General features: G+C 47.9%; 1 protein-coding gene across 1 annotated transcript in view; it reads left to right on the top strand.

Annotated features, from left to right (window-relative positions):
- LAMA1 (laminin subunit alpha 1) overlaps positions 1 to 12,512 on the top strand; it is a 291,968-nt gene that overhangs the window by 94,627 nt on the left and 184,829 nt on the right. The gene's annotated exons all lie outside the window — the stretch shown is intronic.

Here is a 12,512-nt window from a genome sequence, read left to right as displayed (position 1 = left end):
ATTCATTGTGGCAATGTCTAGAACCCAAATTAGAAAAATGTTGTCTCTGTTCAAATACATATGGACCTAACTGTATATGCATGGAAAATTAAAAAGAGTTGTGGCCTTTAGAAAAGGGGGTGATAAATTAAAATTCAAAAAACAAAATTGGCTATTTCGTGGAAGGGGTTAAAATATTTGTTGGACACCCCCTTTAATTAAAAACTGTAAAATTATCTTTTAAAGCAAAATTACACTTCCTGTGTGTGCAATCTCTTCTTGCCGTCATCTCCAAGACAATCTTCATAAAAGTAGTACGTATTCCAATGCTCTACTCCTTATACATAATTCATGCCTCACTTACAGGCCAAACATGCTTTTCTCTTAAACTTTAAATGTTAACCATACTTTTAATTATTTATCAAGTGCAGTAATAGTGTAGTGAATTATTTATCCACATGGAGATTAATTACCGCTACTAATTTAAAGGTTAGTTAATGTTTTACTGACCTCTACAAATTTACATTTTAATCCCAAAGGGACAATTTCCCTAACGCAAATATTATCTTTGACCTGCGGTAAAGTGAGATGACCTTGGGAAGTGGCCAGCTAGAACAACTATGCATCACATGTACAGGCACATATATTGCACAATCACTGTATATGCCAGAATAAGGTTGTGTGATGTAATACCATGTGATAAATAGAAAAATAAATCTATTCTTCTAACTTTTACTTACAAATTTTCAGTTTATTTAGGAAATACCACAATTAATATTAGCGGTAGGTTTTTCAAGTAATGACCTCGGTGTACAGAAATGCTCTCAGACGTTTAACATGGCACATTGTTTATGACGAATCAGATGGAGTCTCACTATGTAATGGAATATTTGCATGAGTAGTACCCATAGTCAGAAAATGGAGAGGGGTCAAAACTAGAATAACACAGGCAAAATGAGCTGGACAAAAGATATGAACCAAGGCAAGTAAAACTATATCTGGCAGCTTCCAGCAGTAAGCTGGGAGAATTAGTAGGATTTGGTGTTATCCAATTAACCATAGCATAGAGCTGATTTCTCAAGCTGTACAGCACACACACCTATACTGCCATCTGGATGGTGCTGCAGGTTCCATCCATTCGTGGCTGGATAGAATCAAGAGCTTCTGGTCCCAATGTTTCCTTCAGTGCTATCCAAAAAAAATGAATATGGTGGTGGCGTCTGATGACAGAATCATAAAAAGACCAAACAGTAAAAGGAGCGGTGATTCCTAGAAGCTGCCCAGAAGTACTGACAATGGATGTTCTTACCTTGGTTCTTTATTCAGACAACGCATTTCAGAGTTTGGGTTGACTCCTTCTTCAGTTATACCTGAAGAAGGAGTAAACCCGAGCCCAAGACGAGTTGTATGATTAAAGAACCAAGATAAGAACATCCATTATCAGTACTTCTTGGCAGTGCCAGAGAAGCACCGCTCCTTTACCTGTTTCGTCTGTGTCCGTCTCTTCCCATCGGTGGTGGGTCAGTGGCCGGAGCAGCAGTACAGAACTGTGCGGAGTCACAACCCAGGCAGGTGAGCAAATAATTGTTATTTGCTCTCTGTGCCTATTGCTGGGGATAACACACTTTGAGCGACTCTTTTCTCTCTCTTTTTACCCACATGATGACACAATCAGACATTGCTGGACCAGGATTTGGAGAAGATGTGACATCTTGCATATAGTATACAGCAGAGATACAGACCTGTACCTTTAATAGTATCCAGTTGAATTTCCTTCATATTCTTATCTTCCTATTATCAGTTTTACAAATCCCAACATCTTGTATTCTTCTCTTTTAGCTTACAATTTTTTTAAATCTTTTTATACAGTTAGTTTTTCTGTACAGATCGCTCGTCTCCAATTTTTTAGCTTTGACATGATTAATCAGCCTATACATATGGTTTTCTACATGGGAAATGAAATTGCCCAGGCAGAGTTTTCTTAGTGATTTCTTACACTTTCACTCTAGGATATAGAACAATTCACACATTTGCTTGTACAAACACATTTCACAGGACTTGGTTTACTGCGGACGTAAGCAACTTAAGTGTTTTATGCTCTTGTTGTAAAGAATGCTTATACTTCTCAGCTCAAGCATGACTCATTTCCAAATGCTTATGACATAGACCTAAGAGGCTGAAATGCAGAAGATTGCAGAGCTTTGTTCTGGGAAAATTAGCAAGCGCATGGCTCATCCATTACATTGAATGGAGACATTTTTACTACAGGCGGCCCAGTCTCTCATTATGTGCTTTCACAGACATTCCTGCAGACTCGCATCTCCTCGGTCACATGACTGTTTGTGTGGTGTCCACGGTTACTTTCAGGGCTTTTATTCTCTTGCTTTGCTTTTTCAGTTGAGATGTGCAAGTCTTGGACAGTCAGGATGAATACACACTATTACTGAGCGGCAGAACACATTGCATTAGCCATCACCCATCAGTACTAGATTTGAAGGAAAATTCATGCAAGAAATTGCTTCTTTTTTACATTCACAAATACTGTATGGCTCATGGCATTATCACAGCTAAATAAATATGGGAAAAATAGGGATCGTAAAGAGAATATTTCTCCTTTTCAGGTTCTGGTCCTGTCAGTGGTAAGACCTATGAAGACCACTAAATCAAACTTATTAGTGATCTTAAGCCCCCATTACTTTAGGTAGATGACTGCCAAATGATGATTCAGCCCATTGGTCGTCCTGCAGCGATTTTGCCCGACTCTTACATACACTTCCCATTGGTGTCTCATCTCTAAGGGAACAAAACAATTGGCACTCCGAAACTGGACATGTCGGATCCTTAAAGAGGTTGTCCGGCTTTTCACATAATCTCAGAGCATATCTGGGCTGCAGAATGCTGACAATAAGTAATTTACCTTCTGTGGCCAGTCTGCACGGTTTCCAAGATATCATCTCTTGCTTGTAAGAAAAACGTCCAGGGGGGGGGGGTGTTCTGGCATTGAAATGAGAACTGGTCGTTTCCTCCTACTCTACTAAAAACATGCCCTCTATAGCAACAACCTCACCCTCCATAGCAACAGGCCCTCCCCGACCACATGAAGAAGCCTAGCCCTCCTCACACAGTAATAAATCCTCCCCCTCTAGCAGGCTCAGTGCAGAGAGCAGACCACCCTGCTGCTCCTCCCCCATACACGCTGAACAGTGATCTATGGAAAGTGAAAAGGAAACCACCAGTTCTCATTTCAATGCCAGAACACACCCCCCGTGGACGTTTTTCTTACAAGCAAGAGATCATATCTTGGAAACCGTGCAGACTGGCCACAGAAGGTAAATTACTTATTGTCAGCATTCTGCAGCCCAGATATGCACTGAGATTTTGTGAAAAGCCCGGACAACCCCTTTAACTTTCAGACAAACACGTTGGTTTACGTTGGTCGATTGTGTATGTGGTGTTAGGCATTGGGTTTCTGTCGCTGCACAGTGGGAATCCCGAGCCTTGCTTCCAGCAGTCTCCCATTCCTCTCCAGCCACAGAGGAGGTTTCTCAGCAAACTCGTCAGTCCTGGCACGCTGCCCAGACCAGCTCCGTGGGTTTGCTTGCTGCTCCCACCTCTGGCACAGCTTTGGCAATGCAGGCTGCTCCGCAGCGAGATTCTCCAGGGACTAAGTCCTCATGTCGGGCCACTGAGCATGCCCGTGGAGTGATCTCCCATTGGAGATCGAAGGTCACGTGCTCAGGTCCTGCTCTTGTTTGAATTGGCCCATCCGAGAAGCCAGGAAGGTCCCGGACGCTCGTGGCTATAAAAGGTTCGCATGGCCACTCGGCCATGCGCTAGGATAGACTGTATTTTCAGACTATGAGGAGTGAGTGGTGTATGCACGTATGAATGTCTCTGGTGACTGACTCATTATGAAACCCCTACCCTTGGTACGCATGTGTTGTGCAGCCTAGCCTGCTAGCGCCCAGGCTTAGGCATAGGTAGGTCAGAGTTTGAGTCAGGTATTAGCCATCAGTGACTCTGCACGCCTCCGTGCCCCGCGCTCCACACTCCATAGCCAGCGTCTATAACGGCGCTCGTGGCAGCGACGCCGCGCGCTCAGTGGGCCTAGAAGGACTCTATCCCCATGTCCTTGGGGTAGAGTTCTGTGGCCACTTGCTGTACGCTCTTTGACCGGGCTCTGTGAGTTAAACAGGCTCCGGAATCCACGTTCGGCGGCTGTGCAGCTCTGTGAATTAACAGAGTCTGCTCCTGTTCACATTGGGTGACGTAACCCACGTGTGACTGTTTTTACGCTGCTCTATTCTTTCGCCATTACCTAGCAGCAGTGTACCACCTCTGCACAGTGGACCCTGGGCTGTGAACGCACCTACTATTATTTTATAATTTGGTGCGTTCCACCAGCCCTAACATTATCCTAGCGCCGGGGTCTGGCTAATAATGGCGGACGAGCCATGACTGCATAGATACATCCAGCAGCTGGAGGGTAGGTTGGCAGCGCTAGAGCGTTCCACCTCAGCTGCGGATGTTACTTCGGTCACTGTTCAAGCAGCTACAGAGGCTGTTGCCCGTGTCTCCACAGCCAGCCCTGCCCCGACCTTGTCTCGCCTCCCGTTGCCCGAAAAGTTCTCTGGTGATAGTGCTTCATGCAGGGGTTTCGTGAATCAGTGCTCCATTCACCTGGAGTTGCTGGCCACACGATTTCCCTCTGAGTGGGCCAAGGTGGGATTTATCATCTCCCTTCTGTCAGGCAGGGCCTTGGAGTGGGCCACCCCGCTGTGGGAGCGTGGGGATCCCCTGGTACAGAGTGACACCCATTTTCTGGTCACTTTGAAGCAGGTGTTCCTGGGGCCTCGGGTCACGCACGACACCGCACTGCAGTTGCTAGCCCTAACCCAGGGTTTGTCTCTGGTCAGCCAGTATGCCATCCTCTTCAGAACTCTGGCCTCAGAGCGTGAGTGGCCAGATAAGGTTCTCATACCTATATTCTGGAGAGGCCTGGCTGATCATGTCAAAGATGCCCTAGCCACCAGGGAGGTGCCCACCACTTTGGAGGAGCTCATTATGGTCTCCTCCCGAATTAACATTCGCTTCACTGAGAGAGGGCTGGAGTGCTCCAAGTCCCGCCAACAATATAGATTGGCTCCAAACTTTGCTAGACCGCTGGAACCTCTCGGTCAGTCGCCTGAGCGTCCAGAGGCCATGGAGGTGTCTCGCACGGGGTCGAGGGTCCAGTCCGCACGGGTACCTTCAGTCTGTTTCCATTGTTGGCAGACTGGGCACCTAGCTAACCAGTGCCCACAGCGCCCGGAAAACGCTCCCATCTAGTGGTTATCGGAGGGGGCCTACTAGATACTGCGACTTTCTCCTCCAAGCTCCTGTTTAAAGGGGCATTAGAATTTAATTCTTGCACTCTGGTAGTGGAGGTTTGTGTGGACTCTGGAGCGGAGGGCAATTTCATGTCGTCTGCCTTCGCCCTACAACATGCAATCCCCCTGGTCCTGCTACCTCAGCCAGTCACTATCAGAGTGGTGAATGGTGTGACACTCCCATCCCAAATCACCCACCAGACGGCTCCACTGAGACTCTCACTGTCTCCTTCCCATCAGGAGATGCTGTCTCTTCTTGTCATGCCCAAAGGTATCGACCAGGTCCTCCTAGGAGTTTCCTGGTTACGAGCTCACTCTCCTCACATTGAGTGGTCCTCGGGAAAAATCCTCGGTTGGAGCAAGTCCTGCGAGGGTAGGTGTCTGAGGGACTGCGTACAGGTCACTACCTCTGAGGTTTCCGCAGATCTCTCCTCGCTTCCCAAGCCGTACCAGCAGTATGCAGACATTTTCTCCAAGAAGGCGGCGGAGACCCTTCCGCTGCACCGCCCTTACGACTGTCCTATTGACCTCTTGCCCGGTGCTGAGCCTCCCCGGGGTTGAGTCTACCCCCTATCTCTCCCAGAGAAAGAAGTCATGTCTCAGTATATCAGGGAGAATTTGGCAAGCGGATTCATTAGGAAGTCAGAGTCTCCGGCTGGAGCGGGATTCTTCTTTGTCCAAAAGAAGAATGGAGAATTACGTCCGTGCATCGATTACAGTGGCCTTAATGCCATAACCGTCAAGAACAAGTATCCTCTACCCCTGATATCGGAACTGTTCGGTAGGCTACGGGGAGCGAGAGTGTTTACTAAGCTTGATCTGTGAGGAGCCTATAACCTGATTCGCCTCCGTGAGGGAGACGAATGGAAGACTGCATTTAACACCAGAGATGGGCACTATGAATACCTGGTGATGCCCTTCGGGCGATGTAATGCGCCAGCCGTCTTCCAAGACTTTGTGAACGACATCTTCCGGAATATGCTTACCACCTCGGTAGTAGTCTATCTGGACGATATTCTCATTTACTCTCCAGATATTGACTCCCACCGGAGAGATGTTCACAAAGTTTTCATTCTCCTGCGGGCAAACTCCCTTTACGCCAAGTTGGAGAAATGTGTGTTTGAGCAGGAGTCCTTGCCTTTCCTGGGTTATATCATCTCGGCCCAGGGGTTGGCCATGGATCCTGCCAAACTACAGGCGGTGATGGATTGGCAGGAGCCCCATTCTCTCAAAGTGGTGCAGCACTTTATGGGGTTCATAAATTACTATCGCCAATTCATCCCCCATTTCTCAACTTTGGTAGCGCCCTTGGTAGCTCTCACCAAGAAGGGTGCAAACCCCAAACTGTGGTCGGAAACTGTCTCCAAGGCCTTCGCCGCTATTAAATTCCACTTCGCTAGTGCTCCCATTCTACATCGCCCCGATGTAGATAAGCCCATCATTCTGGAGGTGGATGCCTCTTCCGTCGGTGCTGGAGTGGTCCTGTTCCAGAAGGACTCGCAGGGTCGGAAGCACCCATGTTTCTTCTTCTCTAAGACCTTCACACCGGCGGAGAGGAATTATTCCATCGGGGACAGGGAGTTGCTAGCAATGAAGCTGGCCTTCTCAGAGTGGAGACACCTCCTGGAGGGGGCTCGCCATCCTTTCCAGGTGTTCACCGACCACAAAAATTTGGTCTATCTACAGACTGCCCAGCGGCTGAATTCTCGCCAGGCCAGATGGTCCTTGCTTCTCCTGATTCCATTTCACCCTGCATTTTCTCTCGGGGAGAACAACGTCCGGGCCGACGTTCTTTCTCGCTCCATGGTGTCATCGGAGGAGGAGGAGCCTCGGCTGATAGTTCCATTGGAGAGTCTGAGGACCGTGGCTCTGGTTGCTCTCGAGTCGGTAGCTCCGGGCAAGACTTTTGTCCCTGCCCATCTGCGACCGGAGGTCCTCTCTTGGGCTCATTTGTCCAGGGTGGGGGGACATTTTGGGACCAAACGAACCTCTGATCTCCTGGCGAGGACGTACTGGTGGCCGCATATGGCTCGTGACGTCAGGGACTATATTCAGGCGTGCGTCTCTTGCGCCTAGAATCGGTCCTCTCGGCAGCGGCCCGCTGGGTTACTCTATCCCCTGCCGGTAGCAGACAGGCCCTGGGAGATGGTCGGTATGGACTTTGTGATGGGTCTGCCCAAGTCCAGTGGCAGCACCGTCATTTGGGTGGTCACCGATCATTTCTCGAAGATCGTGCATCTGGTACCACTCTCGTGGCTACCTTCTGCACGGGGCCTGGCAGCATTGTTTATTAAACATGTTTTCTGCCTGCACGGCATGCCGGATAAGATTGTCAGCGACTGGGGTCCTCAGTTTGCGTCTCGGTTCTGGAGAGAGCTCTGTTCTCTACTCAGCATTGAGATAAATCTGTCCATGGCCTATCATCCCGAGACGAACGGGATGGTTGAGAGAGCCAACCAGACCCTCGTGACATATCTGCGACATTTTGTCTTGGCCAGGCAGGATGATTGGGCATTCTTGCTGCCGTGGGCGGAGTTCGCTTTGAACAACGCTGTGGCCGGTTCCACCAGTCAGACCCCATTCCTCTTAAATTACGGCCAGCATCTGCGCGTCCCCATGCCCATGCCCATGTCGTCCACCGACTCTAGGGTGGCAGACTGGGCAGTGGAGGCACATGACATTTGGGATCACACGCAGGATGCTATCCGGGCCTCCAAGGAGAGAATGAGGGTCTCTGCTGACGCACACAGGCGTCCTGCTCTGACCTTCGCCCCTGGCGACAGTGTGGCTTTCTGCCCGAAACATCAGGCTGCGGGTTGAATCTGCTAAGTTCGCACCACGCTATATTGGCCGTTTCAAGGTCCTCGAGCAGATCAACCCTGTGGTGTACTGCCTGGCCCTTCCACCACACTTGGCTATCTCGGACACGTTTCATGTGTCTCTCCTTAAGCCGGTTCACATATCCCGGTTTTCTGAGCCATCTGCCGGGACATCGGAACTGTCGTCAGACGAGTTTGAGGTCAATGCCCTCGTGGGATGCAAGGTGATGCGGGGCAAAAAATTTTACTTGGTGAATTGGAAGGGTCATGGTCCTGAGGTTCGGACCTGGGAGCCGGTGGAGAACATCCACGCTCCTCTTCTCATTGCGGAATTTGAGCACAGCGAGGCTCAGAGAGGAGGGGGCCCTGGGGGGGGGGTAATGTTAGGCGTCAGGTTCCAGTCACTGCACAGCGGGAATCCCGAGCCATGCTTCCAGCGGTCTCCCATTCCTCTCCAGCCACAGAGGAAGTTGCTCAGCAAACTCGTCGGTCCCGGCGCTCTGCCCAGACCAGCTCCGTGGGTTTGCTTGCTGCTGCCACCTCTGGCACAGCTTTGGCAATGCAGGCTGCTCAGCAGCGAGATTCTCCAGGGACTAAGTCCTCATGTCGGGCCACTGAGCATGCCCGTGGAGTGATCTCCCATTGGAGATCGAAGGTCACGTGCTCAGGTCCTGCTCCTGTTCGGATTGGCCCATCCGAGAAGCCAGGAAGGTCCCGGATGCTCGCGGCTATAAAAGGTTCGCATGGCCGCTCGGCCATGCGCTAGGATAGACTGTGACAGACTATGAGGAGATATAGACAGAATATGAGGAGTGAGTGGTGTATGCACGTATGAATGTCTCTGGTGACTGACTCATTATGAAACCCCTACCCTTGGTACGCATGTGTTGTGCAGCTAAGCCTGCTAGCGCCCAGGCTTAGGCATAGGTAGGTTAGAGATTGAGTCAGGCACTAGCCATCATCAGTGACTCAGCACGCCTCCGTGCCCTGTGCTCCAAACTCCATAGCCAGCGTCTATAGCGGCGCTCGTGGCAGCGACGCCGCGCGCTCAGTGAGCCTAGAAGGACTCTAACCCCGTGTCCTTGGGGTAGAGTTCTGTGGCCTCTTGCTGTGCGCTCTTTGGCCGGGCTCTGTGAGTTAAACAGGCTCCGGCATCCACGTTCAGCGGCTGTGCGGCTCTGTGAATTAACAGAGTCTGCTCCTGTTCACATTGGGTGACGTAACCCACGTGTGACTGTTTTTACGCTGCTCTATTCTTCCGCCATTACCTAGCAGCAGTGTACCACCTCTGCACGGTGGACCCCGGGCTGCGAACGCACCTACTCTTATTTTATAATTTGGTGCGTTCCACCAGCCCTAACGTGGGCTTTTCTCTATTAAATCTGTCTAGGTAACTTCATTAATATTAATCCAATTCACTCAAGATTACTGATACTGACTGCATTTATCAGTGTAATTTCATAGGTATGGATGGCCATGATATTTCTCATAATCAGTACAGATTCATAATCACAGGTAAAATTAGTTCCAGCGGTTAGGTCGACTATTGTCACTTTATCACGGGTTCATGTGATAGTAAGAGACAAAGTCAGTTCACACCTCAAAGGTGGTCGTTTTAAATATCTATTACATATTAAACTGTGTTTAATATAAATGTTAAAAAGTGTAGCGTTGATGTCCCTGCACGCTGCCCCTCTCCCCGTACTCCCTCCTCCTTCTCCTGCTGATGTTGCCCGGGGTCTGCACATGGCTCACAGATCCCGGGGCATTGTGCTTAGGATGTGCGCGCGGTCCCGCCTTCTTAAAGTGGTAGCGTGAGCCATCCTAAAGTGTCCCCAGCCAATGGCTGTGCAACACTTATTATTTAAGACACCTTCACTTGATGGGAGGTACCTGTCCTGGACACAGACGAGATTAGCAGTAGGTGAGTATATTAATACAATCACACTACATTACATGCACATATGCACAAATAAATTTCTGATATTTCAAAAACAATACCAGTCCAATATAGACACCTTTCTTTTTAACAATGGTCATAATCCTTCCATCCATGGAGTCTTTCTGTTTCTTAATCTCTTAACAATCATCCTTTTGAGCAGCACCACCTACAGTCTCATAGGCACTGTTCAGAAAGGTGTACTTTTTTCTTTGCTGCTTATCTCCCATTTAATAAGGGCACACATGTTCTCAATAAGGTTTAGGTCAGGTGAGGAGGGTCCATGTCGTAATTCTTTCATCTTTAAGGCTTTACTGGCTAGCATTTATTGCATGTGATGGAGCATTGTTCTGCATAAAATCATATTTAAAAATAAAAATCAGACTTTTTCATGTTTTGGAGTTCAAGTTGCTGTCCGCCATCTTGTTCACCTTTAAGGTAGTTAACTCTTTTCCTGTTTCTTCATTTTCCTTGTTTTATTTACTTTCCCCATGCTCCTTATTTTCTTCATTTTCCCGGGCTTGTATTGAGACCCACCATCTTCACCTCACTCTGCAACCCGGCTGACATCTTTCTCATTTGGGAGACAGAGGCATGACACTCTATACCTCTTCCGAACCTTAGATTCAAGACTATACCGGTTCAGACATGACTGAAGCTGTAGATCCTAGGAGAAGCAGCCGACAACACGTCCAGGATTAAATGGATGCATGCTCCACGTCCAAGACCCAGTCGGACAGAAGATTCACAGAAAAATAAAAATGAGCAGCATCCAATCCGGGAAGCTGTGTCCTCTTTCCTCTAAGAAACTATAACTAACTGAACCCGTTCTCTTCTGCTACAGCTTAGCTGCACTAGAACCTGCTATTTCTGTTATGTTTAACTTTAGGGTACCGTTACACTATGCAACGCACCAGCGATCCCGACAACGATATGACCTGGTAAGAATCACTGGTAAGTTGCTAAATGGTCGCTAGTAAGCTATCAAACAGACAGATCTCAGCGACGCAGCAACAATCCGGCGATCCGTATAACAAACTCGGTGGTCTTTGGGACCTTGTCACACAGCAGCTATTCTGATGACTCCCGCCTGCGTCCCTGAGTTCTGAGTCGCCAACGAGGTCGCTCGTCTGCGTCAATTGCAAAAATCCATGCTCGCCAGTGGGACACCAGTGATCAAAAAATAGCCCAGGACCATCGAGCACGATCAGCGAGATCGCAGCAGGGGGCCCGGTCGCCGCTATGTGTCACATGAAGCGAGATCGCTGGCGAGGTCGCTGTTGCGTCACAAAATCTGTGACGTTTCAGTGATCTCGCTAACGATCTCGCTATGTGAGACAGGGCCTTTACCCTACATGCCCCCAGATTTGCACTTGATGAGTCCTAGACTATGACTAAACTGTCGGACAGCCCTTATTTCACTCACTGTAACCCCGAAACATTTTCTATAAAACCTGATCTATCCCATCCCAAACTGAGGGCTAATCCCAACTCTATTAACTATCTCATCCCTAGTGTAATGCAAACTGTACTACATCCCTATTTACTGTATGTTGTATGGATGCTCTAGTGGACAGACCTCCCGCATTCCCAGGGACGGCCATTGGCATAGCCTGTAGGAAAAACGAACATACAACACTGACCATAGGGATAAAATATAACATTAATCTTTATCACACAAATAACACATATATAAAGCTCAGCGGCTTTGTCACAAGTCCCTTGTTTCCATAATGTCTTCTTCGACCCAGCCTCTCCCTTTCAATCACACACCGATATTTTAATTTCAAGAGTTCTAGGAATGTTACTCATTATACTGCAACTTCTGTCATCTGGAAGAAGACATTTCTACTTAAATCGTCTGTGTTATTTTTGGTGTCTAGTGTACTAGCTCTCTTGCTAGCACTGCTATGCATTATGTTCCACATGTATGAAGTCACACAAATTCTAATTTGTATGAAGCCATATGTATTTGAATAATGTTTGCCAAACCCAACCGTAAACTTTATCATAGAGAATGCTGCGGGTTTTTTTATTCATATGGACAATTTTTTTTAATTGAATGTGCTATCTGTTGACCACATAGACAGTAAACTGACTGGATATACATTCATCTGGACGAGTTCTAAGTCGAACATACAGGAGTTGCTCTGAATTAAATAATATCTGGCATGTCTTGTTTGACGTTTCAGAGAGTAAGTATAGTACTCTGCCCACCAGTAAAAACAATGGCAGCACAGAGATAAAGGTTCACTATAAGTGCCATATTGTACATTGACCTCAGGTGTGCAAAGGAGAATAGCTAGAACAGATAGAAATATGTACTTATATGCACAAATGCTGCTTCCCTTACATGTGTTATACTGTATTAGGCCGCACAATAGTATGCTATTTGTATGGCACTAA

This window comes from Dendrobates tinctorius, unplaced genomic scaffold (genome assembly GCF_039654945.1).
Source record: "Dendrobates tinctorius isolate UK_male_01 unplaced genomic scaffold, ASM3965494v1 ptg000171l, whole genome shotgun sequence".
Lineage (NCBI taxonomy): Eukaryota > Metazoa > Chordata > Amphibia > Anura > Dendrobatidae > Dendrobates > Dendrobates tinctorius.
This window is presented reverse-complemented; position numbering and strand designations above follow the sequence as displayed.